Source organism: Ailuropoda melanoleuca, chromosome 2 (assembly GCF_002007445.2).
Source record: "Ailuropoda melanoleuca isolate Jingjing chromosome 2, ASM200744v2, whole genome shotgun sequence".
NCBI lineage: Eukaryota > Metazoa > Chordata > Mammalia > Carnivora > Ursidae > Ailuropoda > Ailuropoda melanoleuca.
In genome coordinates, this window is record NC_048219.1 from 101,243,482 (window position 1) to 101,269,967 (window position 26,486).

Here is a 26,486-nt window from a genome sequence, read left to right on the forward strand (position 1 = left end):
TAAATTTGGGCATCGTTTGTAATGCAGAAATCAATAATGAACAGAGCCCCATAAAATCTCTTGCCACGAGGCCCGTCCAGCGCTCCTGGGCTCCTGACTCCCTCACCTTGTCTGGCAGGTTCAGTCTAGGCCTGCTGGTGTTGGGTCCCAGGCAGGGAAGTACCGCTGCTTCTCTTTCTCCTGCAGAGTGGCCCATTTGCCCTCTCCTTCTGGTGCCTTCTTGATACTAGCAGCCCTATTGCCGTTACCATGGCTGCTTTATACGCCACCTCTGTTTTTTCTCCACAGTGAGCTCTTGGCAGAGGTCAAAACACCCACAGGCCAAATAGGACCCTGACTGTTCTTTGTTGGACTTGTTTTGTTTTAAGATGTGAGCTATCGTTTGAAAATTGGAAGAACACTTTCAGTTTAACAGGATGGACTGACCATCTGTACTTAGTTTCTCTCCCACCCAGGAAAAATAACAGTGAAAGAAAATTTTAAAAGGTTTCAAGCCACGAAGACTCAAAAGACCTGGACAGGAGACAATAGCAAATGAGAACTTCCAACAGACTTTCGGGCAGACAGAAGAGGGATGACTGATTTAGACGGAGGAACTCAACCTGGAGACCCACAGAGGATGATACTTATTAAAAGTGGATCTAATTTGCCCTAAACACCCTTGGAAAGGCTTGGGGCTTCTGAATGCAAAACCTCATGAAGAAGACCTGGGGTGTAAGACCGATGCCAAAGTAACTGGTTGAATAGTTGTACGTGGAATAGTTGGAGCTCCTGCCTTCCTAACACCCTGAGCAGCCAGGCAACCAGTCGTCCCTCCCTGCCAAGCCCCTTGCCTAGAGACTGTGGCCTTCTCTTAGGGGAAATCAAATCTGAGAATCTCCAGACTTGGGGACACAAGCACAGTTTGGTGTGGGAGTCGCTGGAACATAGGGCCGAAAGTAAGGGAATTCAGTGAAAATCTGTCCATGACCGTATTCTCAATATTTTAATACTTTCCTCTGCCCTATTTAAAAAGTTCCAGTAGCTTGGCTTATGGTTACAAGGTAGGATGTCTGAGGACAATTCTTAAGATAAACCCAAGGGTCTCATGGAAAAGCCAGGTGAGTATGTTGACATTAAAGATTCCCCCTCAGTGAAAATAGTGGCTCATGGCTTAAATGCTCTGCAGAGAAGCCCATCAGTTAAGGTCTCACCTAATATCAGATCTTCTAATTAACTTCAGGTACCCCACTCCTACATGTGGACAGCCAGACAAGGGTCACCAGTAATTGGAGGAAATCACCAGCAGGAAAGTCAGGGACCAAAAAACAAATGAACAAATAAGAGAAGAAAAAGAACTTGGAGGAAATAGAATGCAAGAATCAGAAGTAAATTTTAAAAATGGAATCAATAATCTGAAACAGGAGAAGATACTAGATTAGTTGCCTAGGGCTGCCATTAAAAATTTTTCACAAATTGGGTGTCTTAAAACACAAAAATGTATTATCTCACAGTTCAGGAGCCAGATGTCTGAAACGAAGTTGCCAGTACTTTGTGGGGAAGAATGTGTTCCATGCCTGTCCCTAGCTTCTGGTGGTTCCTGACAACCCTTGGCACCTCTTGGCTTATGGCTGCATCACTCCAATTTCTGCCTCTGTTGTCACATGGCCTCCTTCCCTGTGTCTCTCTCTCTCTGTGTCTTCACGTGGCTGTCTTATAATGACATCAGTCATTAGATTTAGGGCCCACTCTAATCCAATGACCTCACCTTAACTTAGCTAATTATATCTGCAAAGAATTACATCCACAAAGATGCTATTTACAAATAAGCTTGCATTCTAGGGTTCCAGGTAGACCTGAATTTCAGGAGCACATTGTTCAACCCAGTACACAGACTGGTAACAGAAACAGCAATAGCAGCAAAAGAACAATCACGGAATAAGAAAGTACACCTGGAGATTGAACCTAAACTAGCCAAAGCAAAAAATTCAATTAGATATTTTATTAGTTAAGGTGCACACAGGAACACAGAATTACTATGAGTGTTATGAAGTAAGGGATTTTTTTTGTAGGAACTTAGACTTTAACCAATTGTGGGAGGAGCTGGGGAAGTCTCAAAAAGGGAGTTAAAGGATCCAGGAAGAATCCCTAATCAGGCCTCCTGAAGCATGAGTGCAGGGGGATAAGGTGGAGACTTCAGGCATAGCCAGCTTCTGGAGTGGGACCATGAAGGGTTGCTGGGGTTGAAGTCCATGGAGGACCGCTGCCTTTTCCCTGCTCCTGCAGCCAAGCATCTGCTGGTGGGCCCAGGGTCACTGTGACGCAGTGGAGACAAAAATAGGGAAAAGGAGCTGGATACAAAGAGGGTAAGATTGTGTGAAGTGGGGCATAGAACACACTGGAACCTGCTGGCACCTCTGTCTGCTCCTCACCACTCATAATCTCTACTCACGATGAGCTCCAGCATGCTTCATGTCCACCTTCCAAATTTCCAAATTCACACAAACTTCTCATTGGGCTGGCTAGAACACTAAACCGTAGAGAAGGTGATCTGGGGAAATGTAATTCCAGTGCGGCCAAGTTGACACAGTTGAAAATCAGTTCTTATGGAAGGTTTCCAAAAAACATAGTCCAGATTAACCAAGCTGATATAGTACAAAACCTCCACCAAAATGAAGGAATCGTGTAGAAAGTAAGACAAAAGAGAGAGAGAAAATAGAGAAAAATGTAAAAGTTGAAGACTTTAGTCCAAGAGGTTCATTATTCATAGTATTGAAAAAGAGAACAAATAAACTAGAAGAAAGTCATTAAAGAAATTAAGAAAATGCCCCCGAAGGTGAAGAGAGCTAGTCTCCAAGTTGGAAAGGCTCATCAGATACAAAGGGCAATGAATGTAAGAGAACCAAGGCTCATAACTGAAATGCAGAATACCATGGGCAATGATAAAATACCAAAAGTCAAGAGGAAGAGAAAATATCAGATCACATAATAGACACTGGGAATCATAAATGACTCCCAAAGACAATGGAACAATGCTTTCAATATTCTGAGGAAAATTATTTCGAATTTTCAATCCAGAATTCTATACCTGGTTAAAATAATCAAATGTGTGGATAGAATAAAAGCATTTTTAGACAAATAAGGATAAAAAACTTACCCCTCATGAACCCTTTCTAGGAAAGCTATTGGAGTCTGTGCTCCAGAAAAACAAAATAGAGAATAAATCAAGAAAGAATATAGAGGTCCATCACTTGCAAGTCACAAAGGGAAATCTCAGGATATCATTTATGCAGAAGGCCTAAAGAGTGATTCATTCAGACAGGGAGCAGGAGAATGGGTAAGTCTTCAAGAAAAAGTGGAATCAACACATTTCACAATATAGAAAACAATATCGGTGGGTGTTTGAGAGAGCTGTTGAAATCTTTGTGAGGAAAATGACCCAAAAAAACCTGGTACATTAAAAAAATATGTAGAAAACCAAGGAAAGTAAATCATAAGGCAACAGTTAAATACAGGAAAGATAAAAAATAAAAGATGTTTGAAAAAGGAAATGTAATCATAGTGAACTCCTTGGCCCACTAGTTTTTATACAGTGGTAATGATATAAATATTGACTATTGACATAACCAACAATTATGACATAATCGTATTGAGATAATAAGGAAGAGAAAGTGGGAGAAGGAGTTCATGTAGCTACCATACTAGAAATTTAGAAGTTGGTAGACAATGCTGAAAATTGACAAATCACGAAATAAGTTAAATATCAGAACAGCTAAATGAGTTATAGGTGGTAGGGAAGAGTAGGGTAAGATGTACTCTTTTTCTCATAAACCTTTCATATTATGAGGGGTTTTTTAACATGCATTAATAGTAACTTAACAAAACGTTCCAAATTTACATAAAATTCAGATTTCTGATTTCTCTTTGTAAATCAGAAGAACTGGCATCACAGGACCTGCATTCCAGAAAGTGACCATATCTGGAGCCGAAGTGCACTGAAGTTTGCCCCAGTGCTCACCACTCTCACATGCCTACCTATTTTCTGTCTGGGCCCTTCAAGGTCTGATTTGGCACCTGTTGAACCTAGAGTTTGAGTATGTACCTAAAAAATTACTCAAACAGGAGGACAGAAAAGATCTGGAAGAATGGGACAGCTTCAACAAGCAAGTCCAGGCAGGACAGAGAATAAGGATATCCTGGGGTACCAGGAAGGGAAAGTATCACTAGTGGAGGCTGGAAAGGAGGGGTGAAAGGGACCGGGGTGTGCAGTGCACCTGAGGAGGAAAGCAAACTCTGCACTAGAAGGGCAGACTGAAGAGTGAAAGCAAAGACCGAGGAGTGTGGCTCCTAGGATGCAAGACAATGAGCAGGAGGTCTGAGGGAGAACTCAAGCTCGTCCACACCAAGGGGTCCAGAATGCAGTCTATGGTCCAGAAGGGAGTGCTGAGGCCTTACTGGCTGCTGCCTGGTGGCTCAAGTCAGGCTGACCTGCTTAATGGCCAGGCTAGACAATAACCAATAGTATTAAGACCCTGAGAACTCTGATGACAAAGTAGCCCTTGCTATGCTTGCTCAGATAAATGATCGGCTTTTATTTTCATTTAATCTTCTTTTATAGACCACAGTCCTCTTCACTAAGAGGTGGCAGGCAAGGATCTGAGTAACACCCCATGTGTCTGAAGCATGCAAGGCATTCCCCAGCCCTGAGAGTTGCCTGGAAGTGGCGGCACTGGATGGGCCTCGGGGACCAGATGTCCTGGGAGGCCCCATCCAAAGCTCTCAGGGAGCCGGGGTCTGCTTTAAAGCATCCTCTCCTCCATAAGTGACGCCGAGCCATCAGTTTCTGGTCCTGGCAGCAGCACAAACCTTTCTCTTAGACCTGATGTACTGTGTGAAAACAAGGCCATTCATTCCCAGCCCTGTCAGCTGAGAGAGCGGCGTTTCCCTCAGGAAACATCAAGAGGGAAGTCATATGTTCTGTTCACCACATGGTACCCAGCTCCCAGCCCTGACCCCTTCTGACTGGGGTTGGCTGTTCCCTCTTCAAGAACCAGCCGTGTATTCTTCTCTGTCCCTTGATATAATGAGATTCACATAGATGGATACCACTGCATGACACGTGGAAAGACTGGACCTCACCATCCCCACAATCTCCTGCCTTGTTACAGTAGGAGAGGGACTAACCAAGCTGCAAGGAAGACCTGCCTTGACAGGTCTGAGGGCAACACGGGGACACCATCATGCCCTGTGTACCCAGCATGCCAAGTAATTTTACAGAGCTTTGGGGGAAGACATTGCTCAGAAAATGTTTCAATCCATATTTTTTCCAGATGTGAGGGTGATCTGGCTCCAACATCTGCCACCCAATACATATTTGCAATGCTTTATGGCACTTTCTGTTTACAAGTCAGATATTCCCTATTGGATGCCTCACCCCTCCTGGGCCAAGATCATGTCTTACACTGAGCATATGGTAAGTAAGTAAAAGTTTGTAGAATAAATGGGCCATGCTTACTAATTGATTTATTAAGTGTAGCAAGGGTCAAGGTTTCCAGGCAAAAAAAAAACCCCAAAAACAAAAAAAACACACACAACCCACTCGATGTGCATTCATTCCCACTTAGAGAATCCTGGGATATTTGGGTAAGACTCTGGGGTCATCTTTCTCTATCCTTCCTTTGGCTTCCTGAAAGAGGAAGGATTTGGAGATACACAATTTAGAATTCAAGACTTGGACATTTTGTGAAAATCTGAAAATGAAATGGAAAGAAGGAAAATGATTGAGCACCTACTGAATACCAGTCACTACAGTGGGGCACTACTGTCCCTATTAAATCTGTTTTATGATTTCTGTTTACAGATGAGGATAGTGAGGTAGAGAGGATAATTTTCTCCTTAGTGAAGTGGGTGGAAGGGGTGCTTTCAATGGCCTCTTCTCTCCAGTAGCAAGTTCCTCCTTCGTTTCTTTATACCAGTGGTGCTGGCCATTAAATCACAAGTTGGGACCACCACGGTAAGCAGCAGAGACCAAGAATATTGATGCTAACTAGAGGGACCATCTGTGCACTGGTGTGTCACATACTTGGAAAACTTGGTGGAGGAAGTGAAGGAAAGTTTGGATACCATGTGAATGACTTGAGGTTGGGGCACCTCAAGTCAAAAACAGTTGGGTTTATTACCCACGCCCTTAATTGTGTCCCAAGACCGCTGTGACCTAGAGGAGCAAAGATTTACATGCAGGTGAACACACATATACTTCATTACCCAATACAAGTCTCTCCTTTCTCAGAAGGTCCTTCTTTTCCCCTGAGCCCTCGATTTATAGGAGGTTCCCATTAAGAAGCAAATGGATTCTTACCTGGTTCCTTAATTTGTCCAGGTGCTCAGCTAGACCACACATTGTCTCCCTTTTATATTCAGAAATCTTCCAAAGAATCCTTCAGAGAAACATCTAGAGACCTTCACAATCTCCCACATTTGTGGCTGTGGAAATTTTATCAAGACAGGTAGCTTTTTCCTGAATCACATTTCCAACTAGTTTCCTATACATAGCCCCCACCAAATTTTCACTGCTTTACAACTTAAACTAAAACTGAATGCGACCATTCCTCACAAAAACACTGAGTTGGCCTTTTCTGCTGCACAAGGATTACACATCGCCATGAGTCGAGGACTGCAAAGTCTGGCGGTCATGTGGGTGCTCAGTGCTTAGCTGGAGTCATTCACTAACTGTAAACCAGTGACCATGACTCAAATTTGTACCTCAGGACAACTGCAAATCCCTCCATGTCATAAACCTTCCAGGCCCCTGCCTTCCCTCCCCAGTAATAATCAAAACAGTTTATGTTAAATCTGATACCTTAAAGGGTCTATGCTGAAGGCTGCACACTAGGTGCTCGTAAGCCAGGCCCATCCCACTGACGTATTTTAGTTGGCCAGCATCGTCTTTGAAAGCCTTGGCTTGGTTGCCAACACTTAAAGGGTTTCCCATAAACAATCTGCGTTTCTGGCTTCTCTTGCAAACTTGGAGGATCAAGCCCTACTGCCTGGCACCACCAGCTCGTGGAGTGGGATGGTAGCTACCATCTAGGTGAGTCATACACACCCAGGAGGTCCATGGCCCTCACTATTCCCTATCGTCTTACAGCCAGCCCTCTTCTCTCATTTACCTGCATGCCTGGCCTTGGTGAGCTTTGAAGGTATTTGACCCCTGATTTTTGCTGTATATCTAGTTCTGGGGGGTATGATATACACACTTACACTGCATTCTCTTCAATCTTGTGCCATTTCCTTTTCCCTGTCTACACACTCTCTCTAGCTTGGCACATTTATTCCCATGGTTTCAATACTCTCTCTGAGTTTCTGATTCACAAATTTATATTCAAGTCTAGAGCTCTGCTCTGAATTCCAGATTCCTGTATGCAACTACCAACCTGTCATGTCTATTTGACTGTCTCAGAGGTGGCTCATCCCTAACATGTCCAAAGCAGAGCTCCTCATTCCCCTTTCGCTCCCTCAAAAAACCTGCAACATCTTCAGCCTTTTACACTTCAATAAATGACACTCACACCCATCTAGTTGGTCAAGCCAGAAATCTGAGCGTCATCATTGATTATTCTTTCTCCCTTAACCCTCCCATATAATTCAATACTTCTCCTGTCACTTATCCCTCCAAATTACATCTCATGTCTGACCACTTCTCTCCATGCCCACCAGCACCAAACCACCATCATCTCTCACCATTTTTATTATCATAGTCTCCTACCATCTTGAGGCTCAAAATATGGCCCACGACCAGATGTGTATGTGTCACTGGAGCTCGCTAGGAATTCAGAATCTCCACTCCATACATTTTGTAAAAGAATCTAAAAATCTCACAAGATTGTTCAGGGAGAAAGCCCTGAACTCACAGTGCTCATTTCCATGCCCCGCCCCCCACACACCCACCAATTCCTTTTCATCCAATAAAGTGATCCTTTAAAATGGAAGTTCAATTACTTCATTTCCATATTTTAAAGAATCTGTTGTTGACATTTTGTAATAATAAAATAATTTCCAGATTTTTTGCTATGGCCAGTGAGCTCCTAGATGGCACGGGTTCTATGTCTCCAAGCTCATCCTATACGCTTACCTTCATATCCCACCGCCATCACTCAAGTAGCTAATGGACACCTCATATATAACATGTCCAAACCAGAATGCCCCACTTGCACCCAAATGAGCTTTTCTGCATCTCAGTAAATGGCACCACCACTCATCCCATTGCTCACGCCAGCATTTCCTCATACCCTATATCAAACCCAACAGCAAGTTCTCTTGGCCCCTTCTTTGAAAGAGGTCATGACTCCAAGCATTTCTTCCCAACCCCTCTGCTTCCACCCTAGTGGAAGCCCCCATGACCTTTCACGGAGACTCTGTGATAAGCACCCAACGCATCCAGCTTTTACCTGTGCCTTTCTACAGTCCCTTTCCCCACATAGCTCCTGGAGTTCCATTATTAGCTTGATCAAGTCACGCCCCTTCTGAAAACCCTGCCGTGCACCACCCCCCTCGGTCACAGCCAATGAAAACCAAACCCCTGGCCTACAAGCTGCTGGTGCCAGGATGGGGCCTCACCCTCCATCCTTGATCTCACTAGACCACCTGCCTTCCCACACCGGGCTCTGGTCCATGGCCTCCTCACAGTGCCTCACATATGACAAGTTCATTGCCACCAAGGTCTTTCCATGGGGGCTTTTCTATGCCTTCTGGGGGCTCTTCCCCTATAGCTTTATATGGCTCACTACTGCTTTTAGATGTCTGCTTCGAGTCATCTCCCTTCCACTCTTTTTAAAATAGGGCCACCCTTATCACTATCTCCTTACTCAGCTGTATTTGTGTTCAAAATACTTAGTTGGTTTTCTTGTTCACCTGTTTGTTGTCTGTCTTACTCCATGGAAGAATGCTGCCTGAGGGCAGCTACCATAACATTCCCAGCACATAGACGGGGTTGCCAGATTTAGCGAATCAAAAGACAGAATGCTCAGTTAGATTTGAATTTCATATAATCAGTGAATAACTCTTTAGCGTAAATATGTTCCATGCAATATGTTTTTAGTTTTGGCCAACACAGTATTTTAAAACATTGGCTTGGTTGTCAATGCTCCAGGGGCAATTTTAACTATGAGGATAAGTTTAAAATATAACCATTATACTTTAAAATTGTTCACTGTTTATCTGAAAGTCAAATTTATTTTATCTGGCAATCCTAACATAGAATATTGTCTGGAACTTCATGTATCTTCAAAACATTTTTGTGAAATGCATGAATATGGAAATAAACGAGTAATTAAAATCTCAAACTTTTAAGACTGGTCGTGATGAGTGGCCAGGACATACCTTTTAAAATGTAAGAAAAATGTTTTCGTAGAGATTTGGGACAAAGACAATGCCCTAATTAGTGTCCAGTATAGGGGATCATCTTTGGGAAATCCATTTCCTTTATATTTAAGTTTCTGCATTGACAGCAATGTTCTGCTTAAATAAGGTCTGATACTCTGACTTGAGATGGCAAGCATTGTTGATATTTAAAAAGTAAGTTAAAACAAACAACAAACAAACAAACAAAAACACACAAGTAACACCATGCATTTGGAAGAAGGATTAAAGCACTTTCACAATTTATTTCATTATTTGAGCCTCTAACTACTGGAAGAGGGTGCCAGAGCAGGGCTGGCTATCTGCAGAAACTGAGATTTTAAGAGACGAAAAGATTTGTTAGGATTATAGTACTTGGAACTGATAAAGCAGTACTTTGAACCTAGATTTTCTAACTCCAAGGACAGAATGCTTTCCAGCATATCACATTCCCTCCATAAATATGAACTGCTGCTACACTCACCGAACAAGAGTCCTAGTCGAGCTATAGGGAATGACAAGCGTAAACAGAGCTATAGTCCACACGCTCGGTAACTACCCTTTCTCACCGTGGACATCAGCCAACCCTTGGTCCTTGGCTATGAGAGCTCTGGGACAAAGACGGTCATCTCTTTAAATACTATGTGTTATTTGTCTTTTCGATGTAACAGGCAATCATTTTAATGTTCAATCAGCTTCAAATACATTTATTTCAAGCAGTTGGCTCTGCAACGGCCCAGGAAACTGAAGGCAGAGTCTAAATTTGGGCTTCAAAATCTGTTTCCAAGTATTAATTTTGAGTGGAAACAATTTTGGTTGAATTGGGGGATTATAAATATCCCCCAAGAGTTTTTTGGCTCTTCGCCGCCTGTCTCTAAGTTTCTCTCTGGTTTCAACCTAGGGGGTTGTTAGATTAGAAGTAGACAGCTTTGGCATGTGGTTACTCCAAACGCCTGTAACCGTCTTTAAAACATGATCTAGAAATGTTGATATTATAAATGACCATTTTTCCAAAATAAGGTTTGCAAGAGCTGAAAGTGGAGTGGGATGCCAGAGAGTCTTTGAAGGAGGATTTCCATTCAGCGAGATCTGGTTACCTATTTCATAACAAAGAATACAGAAAAATCTTGGGGCTGCAATTCATACACTTTTGGATCTGAAACAATGGGCTCAGTGCGGACACTGGATTTATAACTCTTTGGAGACACTAACTTTACCCACCCGTGCAGGAGCCGTGGATAATTTTAGACAGACAGGCAACTGAAAAAAATTCTTGAGATATTAAGGGGCACCAAAAGTCACTTACAGTGGGGTGGTGTTTCATTTGGAATAAATAACAGGAGAAAAGCTGTGCCTACAAAACCCTGTGGTAATATTATACCAAGAGGAGGATTATTTCAGGAAAAATCAAAGTATATTTTTAAGTCAGTTGTGACCCTCTAAGCCAGGGGTTCAAACCCAAGCCCATCATCATTAAACTATTATCACTGAAAACCACAATTGTTGCATTTCCGTTTCAAGTGCACTGTGCTTTGGTGACCGGTATGTGTGCATAAACTCGGCGAGTGTCTGTAAGGGAATGACCCCATTTATGTTGTGAGTAGCCCATAATTTCAGGCATATTGTGTCCGTGTGTTGCAGGGTTTTACTCCTAAGGCTGCCAGAGCCTCACCACTGGGTGAAGTAAGGGCTTTGTGACCTGCAAGGAAAAGACATTCCTGAAATCAGCCGCTCAGGATGGAGGGAGAGGGGAAAGGTAGTCCCTCAGCTTTGCGTCCTGGTAGCTGAGAGTAGAAGGGATGGGATTTTTGGAGAAAAAGCCAGAATTGGTAGGCACAGAGATTAAAACCTGGGAAGCTGAAGGCATCATGCAGTCCAAACGGAGAGGGTGAAACTGGATATAGGAGAGAGAGCCACAGGATCAGAAATTGGCAGGAAGATCATGAAATTGAGTGTAAGTGCAAGGGCAGAATCAGTATAAATTGTTGATTCTGCAGTGCCTCTCTGCATGCCAAGCTGAAATAAAGTTCCTTATATTAGTTTCCCAGGGAAACAGACTCTGGGAAGGCAATTTGCATGCAGGACACTTATAGGGGAAAGTAAAGGAAGCAGCATTGGGCAGAGGGAGAAGTTGGACTGAAATGCAGCCCAGCAGAGGTCCCAGCCATCCCAAAGGGGAGCCCCGGAGTTCCAGGGCACCCTTCAGAGTTGTCCTTGCTTGAGGCAAGGGGAGCAAGAGGCTGTGACCTTGATGGCTGCCAGTGCTCCCAGCAGCTGGGGAAATGAGTGCCTCCACACTAAATGGGGATCTGGGTGGTCATGCAGCATCAGGGCTACACTCTGTGTCCAATTTGGCTGAGCTTTAGTGACATACATATTTGGATCATTAGTCTGGTTCAAGGGCACAGGGCAAGGTCGACATCCTCAGCTAAAATGGGAAATTCCACCATGAAACCAAACCTTCTGTGTACCTTTGGAGGCAAGCATAGTCCGTCATGCTATCTTTTGGGATCCCTAAACCATTTCTCTTCTAAAGAAACCTAGCTAAGTTGCCCCAACTAAGTATAATCAAGCTAAAACAAGTTATGAATATTTTATTCCAATTAAAACTATTGATCATTGTCCAGAGCGGAAGAGAATAACGAACAAATAAGGAATCAAGATTTTCTTCTTATATCTTTATTTCAGATGTAAACTCAAGGAAGTTACCAGTTGGCAACAGACCCTTAAAGGACCTGTGTATCAAAATTCACACTTATTTATGGAAATGCTAATTAGTTGTATATTCCCATGGTAACAGAGGCCTTAACTAGACAGATTGCTTTATTTACAGCAAATATGTATTTTTTTAAGATTGACAACAAAAGTGTAGTTCCTTTTAAGATTGCAGGTTCCATTCCCCCACATCCATGACTGATCTCTCCTGCTCTGTTTTACTTTTTTTTTTAATCCAGCATTTGCTGCCAGCTACCATACTATATTGTTTTGTTTTGTTTTAAAGATTTTATTTATTTGTCAGAGATAGAGAGCACAAGCAGGGGGAGTGGCAGGGAGAGGGAGAAGCAGGCTCCCTGCTGAGCAGGGAGCCCAATGCGAGACTCGATCCCAGGACCCTGGAATCATGACCTGAGCTGAAGGCAGACGCTCAACTGACTGAGCCACCTAGGCATCCCTACCATACTCTATTGTTTACTCATTTACTGTCTATTCTGTTCCTCTAAAATTGTAAGCTCCATGAAGGCAGAGACCTGTGTCTATCTGTTCACTGATACGTACCAAGTGCCAAGAACATTGCTTGGACATGCAGGTGGCACTCAGTTAACATTTACTGAATACAGAAATGAACTCTCTGCCATTGTTCATCGTGCTCGGGGATGTCCTTGTTCTGTCTTCCACCATGCATGTGTTTGCTCTCAACACAGTTTCTTTGGACTGGGATTCCTAGACCCCTCTGACATGAAGGTGAGCTGGAGACAAGGAAGAAACCATCTTTCAGAGCCAAAGAAACCGTGTCGAGAACAAACATGTCCGTGTACACAGCACATTCAGACAGACTGGCATGACCCCGACGAGCCTAGAGCACCCTCAAAATCCTGTTCTCTCACTGCCATTGTCTTCCGACCCTTAGCTGTAAGTCCACCCTCCACCACATTGGGGTCTGAAAGGGACGCACGGTCTCCTTCGGGGCCGGCAGGGAGATTGATGTTTTCCATACGTGCTGTCCCTCAGACTTCTTACTTCCACTGTTATGACTACATCTTTAATGTTCCCGTTTTTAATGGGTCTAAGCTTCCAGATCTCCCTGCTCCAGCCTAGGAAATCTCACTGAGTGGAAAATGCTTGCTTGCTGCATTCTAAGCAGGGGTGCAAAATCAGCCCAGATAGCCCCGGGACAATATGCATTCCTCCTTCATCCAACGTCTCCCCTTGAGACAGCCCGCGCTTGAGGGAAAACAAGTCAACGCTCTCCAAACCAACTGGTAAACCATGAAAAGAGAACTCCCATCAGCCACTACAAGCCATGTTCCACCTCTCCCTCTTCTGTACTGTAGGAACTCTGCCCTGTGGAAATGAGGGCTGGCAACTAGCTTCCACTTCCGAACAGTCTATATGGAAAGACCATTCAAAAACTGGGTAATAGCAGTTTTTATGAAACCATCGTTTATTAAACAATGAATGACAGCCTGCTTTCCTTCCTCCCTCCCTCCCTCTCCTTCCTTCCTTCCTTCCTTCCTTCCTTCCTTCCTTCCTCCCTGTCCTTCCTCACCCCCCTTCCTTCCTCACCCATATCTCCAAGAGATACGGAACAAGTGTTGTCTTGCTGAGGTGAAGGCTGATAGATTTGTCTGTTGCTTCTTGTGTTCATATGTGTGTGTAAGTGCACACTCAGCTGTTTAGAAGTGAAAAAAAATGTTGTTTTTTATAGAGTTTTTGTCTTTTCTTGACTTGGCACTTCAACCTAATCAGAGGGGGAAGAGATATCCCCCCCTGGCATTGTGGGGAAAATAATAACTCAGGTGTAACCTGCAGCAAAACTGGCTTAAAGGTGTTTAAAGGCAAGGGGAACAATTTGAGAACTTGCAAAACACTGGGGTTTACAAATTCATCACAAAAGATAAACATTTGTTTAAGTCAACCTGTATGCCTAGTGTGGAGGTATGCATGTGAGAAATGTTGACAATGCAGGCAAGGCCAAGAGGTGTGAAATTTAAGCACATTATCACTCACTGTCAGATGCTAATGACTATCGGCAAGGTGGAAGAAATTAGTTTAAATGCAAAAATGATTATCCTTGGCAATGGAAGTGCAAGGGAGATCTTCGCCAATTATTTGGGCTCTTGTTTTTCCTGACAATACTACTCATTAGTTTTTGGCTCTGATGTACATGTGAGAATGGAGATTCCTGTGCCCCTCTAGATGACTGCCACTGAAGCCATATTCCCATCCAGAACATGCATATTTCCCAATACCCATGAATACACACAGCATGGGAAGGGGTATGGTGTGTAAATTTCCTGACCCTATGGAAATGTACCAAGTCCAAACACCTACCAAGAGGCACAACAGGAGTGCACTCATTTATGAACGATTTCCCAGAAATCTCTCATAGATAAAATAATGTCACATTTGACCAATTGAGGGAAGATCCAGACGGGGAGGGGGACATTAATGCCATCAATTAAAGACCACTTTTTTTCCTTAAAAAAATGATAAAAAAGGTTAAACTAATTTACTCCTAGTATTTATCATCTCTGGAGTTGTTCCCATAATGAGTACAATAAAATTGAATGTACTGTCATCTTTATTGGGATGAGGGTTACATTCATAAGCTCTGCTTGTTTTAATAGGTTTATTGTACAGTTGTAGACATGTGCTATTGCACTGGGATGGATATGCTTTGAATATTTTTATAATTGTGGATAGTATAAAAGTCATTTTCTGTTAGATTGCACAAATCCATTACATTAGGAGAAGGATACATTATTGTAACAGGATTAATGTGCAACACATAAACATAATCAGTAATATTCTGTTTGATAAATTATCTCATTTTAATCGGAATGTAAAGAGATTTCGGGATAGTTCCTCCTTTGATTTGCATAATTGTATTACAGACAGGCAAATTACATTATATTCTTCATTAACAATAGATGGCTTGTATAACTATTGTATTTTTGAAGGCACTGCTCTTAGATTCATCCTGCAATTTGTCATTTTCTGACGTTGCTGGGGAGCTTAGTTGGGAGAGAATAGAACCTAAAAAAGATTACTTGATTTTCGCTGAGTCCAGTAATATCTTGGCATCCGATTGCTGCGTGGTTATGCTATTGTTTGTTTTAACAAATTGCAACCCAGTGGCAAAGAACTTCTTTTAAAAATCTTCTAATTCGAGGACAATTCAGCCCTTATAGATTTCACAGCAAAATGTCAGCCCTTCGAACAAACTCCACGTATAAAAATGTGAATTAAAATTAAATTAGAACCATACGATTGATTTTATGTTTTTACTATGGCAAATGCTCTCCCGGACGGAACTTGCCTTTCCTCTCCCCAGCCCAGACAAAAGCTAACAAGTTGCCTGATGCTCTGAATATTCTTCAGGGACGCTCTGTGTTTACAGTCACTCAGCGGTGATTATCACAGCTCCTGTCCTAATGCTGAGCTAATGACAGCTGTCAGCAGCCCTTAAAAAGCGCAGTGCAACACCAGGCGGCATTTCACCGGGTCTGACATCCTTGGCTTCCAGGGCCTGAAAGAGACGCCCTTTCTATGATACCCTGTTATGCCAGGCCCTGCCCCCCACCCGGAGGCCCCCATCGCCGCGTTGGGAGGAAGTCCTGGTGAGGCAGACCCTGGGTGGGGGCACATATTCCGGGGGCCACGGTCCCCGCTGCAGCCCCACACCCAGCCCTGGCCTGCCCCTCAGCAGAAGAAGCAAGCACGCATTGCATAAATGAATGAATAAATGGGTGAGTGAATGGAGACATGGATCCCATCAAAATTTCCTGTGTTTCTGGATGAAAAAAAATTGAAAAAAAGAAAAGCTTTCACATTCAGTGCAAATTGCATTTCCTACCACCTCTCCACCAAATTGAAAATATGACGCCCTATTACAGTCCATTAATAAGACCTGTTTGCTTTACGTGTGCTAAGCGCCTGAAAGTTTCCGAAGCACCTTGACCTTGATTTCATTTGAAACTCACAAAAGCCTTGAGAGCAGGTAGAACCAAACAACCCCCATTTAAAAAACGAGGGTTGCCTGGGGAGAAGCAGAAGGGTGCAGGGAGGGACTGGTTGGGGGGAGATTACAAGGCTGTTTCCTTACTGTCCTCACCATCTCTCCCCCACCCCCTACCCCACTGGTGGCTGGAATCAGCCCCCAGGCCATCTCACTCCCTTCGCTCCCTTTTCCCACCTCCCACCCTGCCTTGGGCCCTTACCTGCTGACTAGTGTCTACCACTCTGGCCTTGAGGGTGGGGGCCTCCTTCTTTCTCCCCCTACCTCGCCTGTATTCTGCAGTGTTACAGGGGATCCCACACTTAGTTCTCTGTGTCCCTCAAAGCTGTATCTGTATTTACAGATTTATTTTAACTTGTAAGCCTTTTGCTCCTCCATAGCAAACACCAAGTGGATGGCTCAAGGGTGAGTTCCAAAGACAGGTACCTACTCTTCCAGGAACCACTGCTCCCCTCTAGCTCTCAGACTGCGAGGCCCAGAATAGTCCTGAGTCAGACTCCTCCTTCCACTATGGTGGGTTCTAACCCAAGATCCTGTGGTCTCCCCTGAAATCTAGCTTCTGGATGTATTCTTACCCCTTCTCTCTGACATGCATGGACTGTCCTCGTTATTTCTAGAGAGCTTCTAGCTCCCGTGCAATTAATTCAGCAGAGAAAATACTGCTGGAGGGAGGAGATGTATCACTCTGGAAGCCCAGTGTGTCATGCTTGCTTCCACTCCGGCCCCGGCCTTCCTCAAGCCTCACGGTCAAACGTTCAGTCTCTGCAGAAATATCACCTTTGAGCTTTTCAGGGGAATCATTCCACAACACCCGCGGATCTGAGCTCCCACCTGCAGCACAGCCTGACTTGTCTGCAGGGAATCGGGCATTAACGGGCTTGCCTGGGGAACCAGGAGGCGTGCGTGCGCTAGAGGAACCAGTGCCAAGTGGGCTTAGTGCACGGGCACACCTGGAAGGAAAGGAGAGAGAGATGGTGCCCACCTCCCAACCAGTCCTGTGGGTAAAGGAGCTGGAGGCAGAAAGTGAAAAGATGCTCTCAGGAGCAGCAAGGCCACGGGAGCACAGGGTGGGGCTGAGGGTGGTCCAGAGGTGGGCACATCGGAGCATCTCCGCTTGGACCTTGGGAGCTCCAGAATCACAGAAAATCAGATATGTGGATAAGCTCTCCCTGTTCTCTCACTTTAGAGGCTTCAAATTCTCCTGTGAGGACACACCAGTCCCTGCTGTTTCCTTTGCTCTCTTGTCTCCCCACACGCTGCCTACCTGGAAAATTCTTCATCCATTCAGAATAAACGCAGGGGATTCACTTCCCTGGGACCCTTTCCCTCATCTGTCACCAGAAGCGACAGCCCCTCCCTGTTGCTTGCAAGCCTCTCTTGTGGCATTTGTCACACTGCACTCACAATGCCCTTGCTCTTCAACTGGCCTCCCCTTCCAGGCCAGTAGGTGAGACTGTGGCACCTCTAGACCACAGAGCCTTGTACAGAGCCCGGTGCAGAGCCTGGTACAGAGCCCAGTACAGAGTAGGGCTGGCAAACATATACCAGCTGAAGGAGGGAAATAATAAGTGGGCCCTGCCTCTCACCTGTGGGTGGGGAGAACCATGATAGCACACGGGGACACTCATTTGTGTTAGGCTGGGTAAGGGTCCCCAAGGACACCAGGACCTCATCCCTGAAGCCTGAGAATGTCACCTAATGTGGTAAGAGACTTTGCAGACAGGATTACCGAAGGATCTGGAGAGGGGGCAACTATTCTGGATTCTCCAGGTGGACTCTGGGCAACCACAAGCATGTCCTTATCAGAAGGAGGCAGAGGGATATTTGGAACAGGAGAGGAAGAAGGAGATGGGATGACAGAAGCAGGGAGAGAAAAGGTGATGTGATGCAGAGCCACAAGCCCAGGAATGAGAACAGCTTCCAGAAGCTGGAAAAGTCAAGAAGATAGTCATCCCTTAGGTCTGCCCGAGGGAGCACAGTCCTGGCGATGCCTTGATTTAGGACCATTGAGACTCATTCCAGACTTCTAGCCTCTGGTATTATTGCAAGAGAACAAATGTGTGCTGTTGTAAGCTACCAAGTTCGGGGTAATTTGTTACAGCAGCAATGGGAAGCTAATACAATATGTTAAAATACTGACCCCACACATTCAGTTCTTGGCTTCCCATACTGCGTTCACTCTTACAGCTCTCCTGAAAACCCCAGGAACTGAGTTCTGTCCTTCCCCTTATCCACACACTTTGCAGCTAGCTCTGGCTGGGTCACCTCTGGTGCCTTTGCATAGAGCCATCTGCCCCTGCCAACAAGCAAGTTTGAAAAGGGCTGGTTTTCTGGAGCCTACGCAGGTGCTGATGTGTCTCCTCCAGCTGCCTGTGGACATCATTGCAAGGCCAGCTGATAAGAAGCAGCCCAGCCCCCTGCACCACCAGCAGGAACGCAAACCTCCCAAGGGAGCCCCCTCTCCCTCTACCCCTCCCCTGCTCCTGCATGTGCTCTCTCTTCTAACTCTCTCTCAAATAAATGGAAAAATCTTTTTTGAAAAATATTTATTTGAGAACGAGGGAGGGTGAGAGAGAGCACAAGCGGGGAGGGGGGGGAGAAGCAGTCTCCCTGCTCAGCAGGGACCCCAACACAGGGCTTGATCCCCAGACCCTGGAAACATGAGCTGAGCCAAAGGCAGATGCTTAACGGACTGAGCCACCCAGGTGCCCTCATGACAGGGCTTGTATGCCGTCTGACAGAGATGACAATGACTGATCTAGAGCTGTATTTTATACTTCACAGAGGTCTTTACAAAGGACATTTTATTTAATCCTCATGATGACTCTAGGAGGTTGGTATTGTTTTTCCTATTTTTGTGGGTGAGGGAATTAAAATGAAGATCAAGGGACTGATCGAAAGTCACACAGATTTTGCATGGCAAACTGGAGCAAGAAAAGAGATCTCTGGTTCAAACGTGCATGCTCACACCCATTACGCTCCACGGAACTTTTGCCCTAAGTGTAGTCACTGTGGGCTCAGAGGCTTTCTAAGTAGGAAAGCAAAGTGTCAGAACTGTTTTTTAGAAAGAACACCCTGAAAATATAAGCAGAAAACAAATATAAAAAAATCTTCAAATTCGCTGATAACCGAAGAAACAAGATGCTATTAATTTTTTCTTAATATGGAATGCTTCACGAATTGGCATGTCACCCTTGCTCTGGGGCCATGCTAATCTTCTCTGGATCTTTCCAATTTTAGTGTATGTGCTGCCGAAATGAGCATGAGATTCCATTAATCTTTAAATAAAAATATCCCATGCTACTAAAGCTATGATATAACAAGCAGCTGTATAAATGGCTTATGCATAAGTGAACTGGTATCACCCTTTTGCAGAACAATTTTTGTGTTATGTTCTGAAAACCTTTAAAAGACCCAGATGCTTGGGAAACAAAGGCATAAACAAACAAACAAACAAAAAGCAGAAACAGACCCGTAAATACAGAGAACAAACTGGCGGTTCCCAGAGGGGAGGGATGAGCAAAATGGGTGAAGGGGGATGGGAGATGCAGGCCTCCAGGTATGGAATGAGTAAGTCACAGGGATAAAAGGTACAGCATAGGTAATACGGTCAATGTATTGTAATAGGGTTGTCTGGGGACAGATGGGAGCTGCACTGGTGGGGGTGAGTGCAGCATAATATATAGACTTGTAAAATCACTCTGTTGTACACCTGACAGTGACGTGACTGTGTGTCCTATACTTCGATAAAATAAATACATAAATGAGTTAATAAATAAGTAAATAAATAACCCAGATGTTTAAATTTAGAATTCTACTGTTGAGACTTCGATCCTTAGACAAAAATCCAAACTTTGAGAAAGCTTTATGTAGGAAGTTGTTTATGATAAGAACAGTAACAGTAGTAAGAGTCAAAACAATAGTTAAGTAAAAACATCCTTATCACAGATGCTTTGAAATCATCTTAAGTAAAAGAAAAATAATCATGAATAAAGACACTGGTTAATGTGGTACCATCTGAACCATATACAAATATGAACAGGAAAAAAAGTTGGAAGGAAATACACAGAAACATGAACCGTGGTAGTCTTTTTTGAGTAACTGGATTTTTTTCTTCTCCTATCTTCAGTATGTTTCCAAGATTCCATGTCCTATGTAGATATTACTTTAATAATTAGGAAGAATAACTTTATTTCAAAATTGAGAAAAACTCCACCACAGATAATGTACTTCTTTCAGTGAGGAGAATGATTGCCGAAAAATTCTAACCAAATCTTAGGCAGACTCCCAGTATGTCAGACAGATAAAAGGAAAGCAGTTCTGGATCCAGTCAGCATGGGGGGGGCCCAGCAGCTCTGTCCCTCAGCCCAGCCAGAGGCACCCCAGGGCATAAAATAAAAACCAGTCATGAAGGCAGGTCCCCGGGTTTGTAGCCAGCTCTTGCTCTCTTCAGGCAGGCCCAGGGAGCTGTTCTTGTCTCTGGGTCTGGCTGCCTGCGCCAGAGCCTTGGGCGTGAGCACGACACCCTGGGTGGAGAGATAAGGATGTGATTTAGAAGCTCTGGAGCCCAGGACAGGCACCAGAACTCTACCGACTTCCCCAGCATGCAGCCACCTCGTGGGCTTCTGGAGAACCATCCTGCTTGACCTCTTGGAGTCAGATACTGAATGCAGCTCTCATGCTCTTCAACTCACTGGCTGCAGCCTGCCGAGAACAGGCATCAAACAGCACAACCCCGGACCCAAACCTGGACGGTGAGTGCTGACTGCTCCTGGCCACGCATCTGGCTTTCTGTAACATCCCAAGAGTCGCATCAATGGGGCTTTTGAAAAACCTTAATTTTATCCAAAGAGCTGTTTGTGTTCTTTTTTTCCTCTATCCCCTGCCCAGTCGAGTCCTACCCCATCCCTCTCTCTAAATGTGAGAGAAAGATTTCTACTAGGGGGGTGCCGCTCAAGCAAGGGCTAAAAGAAGATTGCCTGGTGCTTTTGTAAACCACCCGCTTCCCTCACATAACAGCAACTGCTCTTAGAAAGAGAATTAGTCCAAATAACAGTTTTCCTGAGGCATTAGTGTTGCCACAGCAAGCCACGCATGAGGTGTGCTCAGCCTGGTGAATTTTCTATCAGTTCTGGGAGTTACACATTTTAACCCAAATAAATATATTTGGCTCAGTATCAAATGAAAAAAAAATCATTCTTAAGCTTTTCCTTTCTTCCTTCTTTCTGCAAGAGCAAATGAACTTCACAGACAGGAAAAGGGCATCTGCTAATGCCAAACTCCCCAAGTCCTACACCTTAGGTGAATTCCATTTCAGGGACCTCAAATAATTAAACCTAAATGAAAGTATTAACTGTGAGGGAAATAGAAAGTTCAAGTCTTTGGCTCGTCTGGCTGTCGCAGAGGCCTCCATAGGACACAAAGGTGCAGACCCAAGCCCCCCAGATCCATCCATCTTGTTCTCACACAAAGGGCAGCCCTAAAGCTAGTCTGTCTTTTCCTGCCGAGGATTCTAGTGGTTCCATCGTGCCAACAGGCACAGGGCAAACCGATCCTCAGGACAAAAGAAACAAGTCAAGAATCACATCTTTCTCGAGAAGCCCAGTTTAATGAAACTAAATGGGAACTGACCCCAGATTTTCTTCCTCTCACACCTTCTCTTACTTCCTTACTGCACCAACCACCGGATGAATGACTCCTAACACCCGGTCCCGCCCCCATCATGGCACTCCTTGCTGGAAAAAGCCTTCGGGGACTTACACCATCCGTCTAGACTTCTAGCTTGGTATGTGAGTCCTAGTTTGATAATAACCTTTAAAATTATAATACAAGTAGCTGGCACTTACTGAAACATCTCTCATGTGCCAGGCGTTTGTGGAATATTATTTTATGTAACACTATCCTCACTACAACCCCGGGATGAAGGTTTTATGATCTCCATTTTATGAAAAGAAAAACAAGCCCAATGTGGTAAACGGTCTGACCTCTGATGAATGGTGGGGATCGGGTTCAAGCCCGCTACTCGGACTCCAGGAGTCCTCCCTTTTAACCGCCTGGCTATTCGGTTGGAGCACATGAGGGGCAGTTCAGAGGAGGGAAGAGGCAGGGGGAGGAGGACTGAGAATCAGGATATGTCTTTCTTCTCCATCAGCCCTGAGCAAGAACAATGCAAGTGAAATGTAGTATTTCATTTTATCATGCAATGAGCATAATTAGGAAACAATGAGGAATGACAACTAATAAGGAACTCTGTTGCTTCCTAATTAAAATTTAACGATTGTATTTCTGCCGTTATTGCCCAGAGCAGCAGTGTAAGCTGTGCGGTAACAAGGCCAACCCTAAATGGAGGCAGCCCGACTTCACAGATGGCTCAGCACAGCCCTGCCCAGGCATGCCAAGAAGGTACCGCTCCACAAGTGGCTGCTGGCTGCCCTCGTGGCCCAGCCACCCTGGGCAAAATAAACTAGATGGGCAGAAGAAACTGTGCTTTATTAATCACTGTAATAAACAACTGGCAAGTATTATAATTCCATGAATACAGTGGGGAAAGGACAGGCTCTGGTGACAGACAAAGCTAGGTTTAAACACGGACACGGCCAGCTGCTTGCTGTGTGATCTCAGGCAAGCTGATGGGCCTCTCTGAGTCGGTTTCTTCATCTGTGAGTGAGCAGGAAATGCCTCAGGTGGCACCGTTGTGAGCCGTAAATGATGTAAGAGAAACAGGGTGCCAGACTCTCCACGTGGTGGCAATCATCGTCTGAGGCTCCCCAAACCTTTGAACACTGCCTACATTCTAATCGTTCTCTGTCATGTAAAACCTACCGTCCATCAGAGATGACCCGAAACTGCATTTCCCAGCTTCCATTGCCCTGAGGAGTTAAACTCGTGGTTTAACTGTACTGCTCAGATGGATCGGGAGAGTTACAGGGTGGAAGAGGCGAGGCCTGGGTCGGGTTTTGCTGGTACAGACTGTGGCGGCCTGGCTGTGGAGGAGACAGCAAAGGTGGTGACTTCCCCCTGATGGCGGCGGTGGCAACTCCTTTGGTAGGCGGTTCTGACGGAAGTGCTGGGAGTTCCTCCAGAAAGGCCTGCCTAGAATCTGCTTCTTTAGTCTGCAATGATTCTGTGCATTTTCTTTACCCACAAGTGTACCCCTTCCCGCTTAAACTGGCCTGTGGACAGTGTTACCTGCAATGTAGAGCCCTGACCCTGAGAGGGCTACAGGGAGACACCATGGAGGCCTGTTGGCGGAAATGGAGGAAGTGAGGACAAGAAGATGTGTGAGAGGCCGTTGTGATAATCCAAGTTGGAGGGACAAGGACCCAGACCCGAGAAATCCAACAGGTATTTCTGAGGAATCTACTGCCTACACGTCTCTTGAATCTTTCGTCTTCTCTCCAAACCACAGCCAGCAGCTCAGGCTATGGATCACGGTCCCCACCAAGACGACCACCATCGCTCCCAATGTCCAGGCTCACACCCTCCCCTGCGGTTAGGGCGATCTTTCAAAGTGGTCATCACTTCACCTCCTCTGCTAAAAAGGTCTTGCGTAGCTTCCTTTGTCTTTAGCACAAAGTCAGAATTTCTTATCATGGCCAGCAAGAACCTTCATGGTCTGCAGTCTCCTCCACTCCACCCCCGGCTCCTCTGACAGGGCACACTGATGCACACTTACTTTCTCTCCCTTCTCACCTGTCCCCACCCCGCCCTTTGAAAGTGCTCAGCCAGGACCTACTTCCACCTTCCCAATCCCCACCCTCCTGTACCTGGTTAACTCCTCTTTGCTTCCTTGGGAGGCCATCTCTGTCCCCAGGCAAAGCTGGATCGGCTACAGCTCGGCCCCTCCTCTTTCATTGTCCCCAGAGCACTTACCTAACATCTGTCCACTGAATATCTGTGCCCCCTTTCCATCCTGTACATTGTTCCCAGCACCCCCGAGGCTGGATGGAGATGTGGGGCTCCATTAGCACAAGACAAGAGAGTCACCCTTTAGAGCTCAAATGGTTCCCACGTGGATGGGCCTTCTCCAGGCTCACGCTCTATCCACCTACCAAACGGAAGTAAGGGACAGGACAGCCCTAGGGCATGGCAGAGCCACAAAGTGGAGGGAGCTTGGGTCCCTGAATGCCTCTGTTGAAGGCTGCCTGCCACACTACCACACTGAACTGATAGTATGTAAGACAAGAATAAACTTTTATTACATCAAAACAGTGAGAGTTGGGGTGGCAGCTTTATCTTAACTGACACAGCCCTGTTAGAGTATGGAGGAGGGAGAACACACTTCCGGACACAAGAAGCAGTTCATTATAGGGGCCCAGTCAGCACTGGTGGCATGAATGACAGAGAAAGAAGCCGACAGGCCCACAAGACTGTAGGCAGGGGGACGCAGGGGCAGCAGGGGTCAAACCAATTCAAATACTGGCTGAGTTGGAGAACTGCGGGAGAAGGGGGACACCTTTTAGTGGCACCCGTCAATTATTCTGAGAGGACAAGCTCTGTTGTTACATGGAAATATAGGACCAGAGGGGAGATAATTTATATCATTTTCCATACAGCCATCACCATCTCAAAATCCCATTTCTTTCTCCCAACATGAGTCTTATATCCCGGTGGAGTCCCTGGCATGGTCCTCCAGAGACAGGAAAACACTGCACATATTTTTCTCTCCATCATAAATACCTGAGTGACTTGATGGCTCAATTGAAAGCGCTGAGGTGTAGGGACAATTTCCTCTTTCAGTGCCTGTGTATACATGTGCTTATGTGTATATTTATAGTACACATATGTATGTGTAGAATGAAGCTTGACTCAGTAAAACTAACCTCGTCTCACATATACAATGTGGGCACATTTCCTGGAAGGGGGGAAAAATAATCCTTCTCAGGTTCATAAAATTTTACAGCTGGAAGAGACCTAAGAAACTATCCAATTTAAACCCCTCATTTTACAGTTGGAGAAACCAAGGCCAGAACCTCCAAGAAACTTGCTCCAGAGCCAACAGCTTCATGTTACAGAGCCAGACTGGTGTCCAGATCCTCACTCTGGTGTCCTTTAGCCCTTTTTTGGTGTTTGGGATTTTATTCATAGGCTGAAGGAGATGAAAAATATGAGGCCACCAGCTGAGGCATTCAACTTGAAGTGACGCCTTGCAAATGACCTTGGGACCTGGCCATACAAGGGTGACGCCCCTCATGGTCAGCAGGACCTCTAGCAGCCACGCCAGACTCTCATTCTGACACCTGCAGCTCCTTGGCTGTAGGTCCTTTCCCTGAATCCATCTAAATGTAGCTTACCCCCACTGGAAATCCATATGTAAAATAACCATAGTTACCATCTCATGAGCATTGATTGGAGCGTGTTCCAGAAGCTGTGGTAAGCACTCTAAGTTACTCCACGTACTCCTAACCACAGCCCTGTGAAGTATGTGTTGCTCTGTTTTATAGGGGAGAACAGCAAAGTCTCAGAGAGGCCGAGTAACTTCCGTACGATCGCACAACCAGGTGACAGAGCTCGGATCTGAACTCAGCTCTGTCAGGTTCCGGGGACCCTGTATCCACTTTGCCCCAGCAGCACAGTCTCTCTAACAGAAGAACTGAGAATAAAGTAAGGTTTAAAGGATAGGCACAAGAGTCAACCAGGATGTGTAGGACCAGAAGATGTGTTCTTTGGTGAGATGGCCCACTGGGTACTGATGACAGAGCAGACAGCCCCGCCCCCGACCAGGTGATGGATGGGCTCTAAAAACTGGTCCTCCTTCCTGCCTGCTCTTCCCTCCTGCAGTCTGGTGGGACTCTATACCATTTACCAATACACCCAGCCCAGGCCAGACCTGAAGCCCAGAAGGTTCCCCTGTGAAATGTGGAGACTAAAATTTTCACATGGAGTTTATACTTGGCCATTCCCAGCCCTGGAGACCAATCGTACATCTGTTTACCCACCAGAACTTATTTCACAACCTCCGTGCTATCTGAATGTGAAACAGGCTGGACACATTTTAATTTATATGTTATGTATTACATAAATGTATATTACAGATATAATTTATATATAGTGGAATACATATATAATGCAATATAAATATATATATAGGTATGTAAGTGTGTATATATATGTATTCATTGCTGTCCAGAAAAAAAAATTTCAAAAGTATTTATAGACTGGAGAAATGTTTGTTCTCTTTTTACTACGATTTTTGGTTTCCTGCAGCAGAGTGTGCTTGGGTCAAATGGGACCTTTGTCCTCCCTAGCACCATAGTTTGTTGTCCTGAAGCTTTGTCTCTTTCAGCAATCTCCCTTCTCCGGCGGGCCCCCCACATACCCAATTCCTTTGGGGAAGGCCAACCTCCTCATTCAAACTTCTGTACTCCTAAGT

At 45.0% G+C, this 26,486-nt stretch overlaps 1 non-coding gene across 1 annotated transcript; it reads right to left on the bottom strand.

The window, feature by feature from the left end:
• Positions 1 to 19,271: 19,271 nt before the first annotated feature.
• LOC117801221 lies at positions 19,272 to 19,378 on the bottom strand. The gene has a single exon (XR_004623751.1). It is a non-coding gene; the product is annotated as a U6 spliceosomal RNA (small nuclear RNA).
• Positions 19,379 to 26,486: the final 7,108 nt, after the last annotated feature.